The sequence below is a fragment of the Trichinella spiralis genome (assembly GCF_000181795.1).
Source record: "Trichinella spiralis strain ISS 195 chromosome Unknown Scfld5, whole genome shotgun sequence".
Classification (NCBI taxonomy): domain Eukaryota; kingdom Metazoa; phylum Nematoda; class Enoplea; order Trichinellida; family Trichinellidae; genus Trichinella; species Trichinella spiralis.
The window spans coordinates 1,006,986-1,008,825 of record NW_003526944.1 but is presented as its reverse complement, the minus strand read 5'-3'; positions in this window follow the sequence as shown (position 1 = coordinate 1,008,825).

Genomic DNA, 1,840 nt, shown 5'->3' with positions numbered 1-1,840 from the left:
TCCTTTTTATTTTAATACCCTTTATAAATCGGCATTGCAAGTTTCAGTTTTTGTCGATATCTAGAAAAATACACAATGAGAATAAGTGCGGAAAAGTTTGTATGTGTTCTGATATTTTTCCTCATCAATACAAACCGATATTAGTAATTTTTAGAGAAAAACTTTTTTCAAAAATTTCGAAATTTTGTGGACTGGTTTCGTGGATTTAAATATTGTTGAAAATTGCAAACAATACTGTGCTAGATATAAGTATGTAAATTTTCAATATTCCGCATTCGATGATGTTTTGAGAAATTTTACAGAATCTCCGGTTTCTGAATGTGACATTAATAGGACAGAAAATCTTCCATGTTGCTTAAAAATTGCATTTCAATCTGATTATTTTGAATAATTCAGGTTTTTTGAAGATGAATGATAGTTGTTTGGAGAGTTTCAACAGAAACTGCACAGTAGTTATCGGAATAAATGCCCTTTGAATTTGTTACAAAGAGTGCTGATAAATTTCGAGTCATTTCCCAATCGATTCTAATCGTTTCAATTCAGTGCATATCTTTTTTGGAGAAAAAGGGATTCACAGACCATTATTTCACTTTTGAGGATCTAATTTATCATTATTTTTAGTCTATTTTTATTATTGTGATAAAGTAAAGTATAAATTAATTGTTCAATGCACGAAGTTTCGATAAATGTATCTATTTATAAATTTCAGTTCAAACCAGTTTTCTACGATGTTTCTCTTTAACATTTATTAATACATAATTGTAGTAAGGGATGCCATATTTAACTTTGCTTAATTACAAAAATAAGTGTTACAGAATAGATTGCGATGCACCATTTTAGTATTGAATTAGCTTCTCAATTATACCAAGCCTCTACCTATTTAAGTTGATTTCATTTCGTTGTCCAACACTGCTTTCATGTTGCATATCAAAGATTTTAATTGTTTTAATTCCTGAAAACAGTTTATTGTAAATGCAATAAAAATGAATAAATGAACAAACAGTTCATGACAAACTCATGTGCTGGTGCATTTTATTTATAGGCATCTTTTCAGATGAAGAATTATAAGTTATTATGCTTCTGTAAGATGCAACGAATTATTAAATACGTTCTTCATAACTGAAAAGTGTTTTATGCAAGATAAAGGTACAGAAATTCCAAATTATATGCGCATACTGTTATCAGGAGAAATTCGCATATCCTCAATGGCATTTTATGAAGAAATAAACCATGAATGCAATACGTTTTACATGCACACTCATCTTCTTCAATGAATTGTCTTTTTCGTCGATCACTAAACAATGAATGCGATTACACGAATAAAATATTTTAAATGTAGGTGTGCTGTAGAGTGTGAGGAGTAATCAAGAACAATTCTTCATTGAATTTGCTTTTTTATCTTCTGATGAAATCTTAATTCTCTTTATAAAACTTATCGGAATGATGAATTTATGCACTACTATGTTTGAAACTATTCATAAATTTTTCTTCCTGCAGTAGTGTTCGTCCACTGATATCCGCTTCAATAATTCTTCTAAATGAAATGCCTTTTTTCCTGACTTTGCCATCTATTTGCAATTTTTCCGATGCTTTTTATTGTTTTACTGTTTCCGATGTCCTCAGTTTCCCCTGTTCTTCAGTGTCAGATCAGTTTTCAAAATTCCTTATTATGTGATTACTCATTTATGTATAGCAATCTTTGTTGTCTAGACGTTGTCAGCTATGAAGTATTGGATATTGAAGATGTACTGCAAAGTTTAGATAGTTGGCCAATGGGTGTTTGTTCAACTGTTGGCATAGACTCTAGTGCTACTTATATATGGCATAGCTAATTTAACGC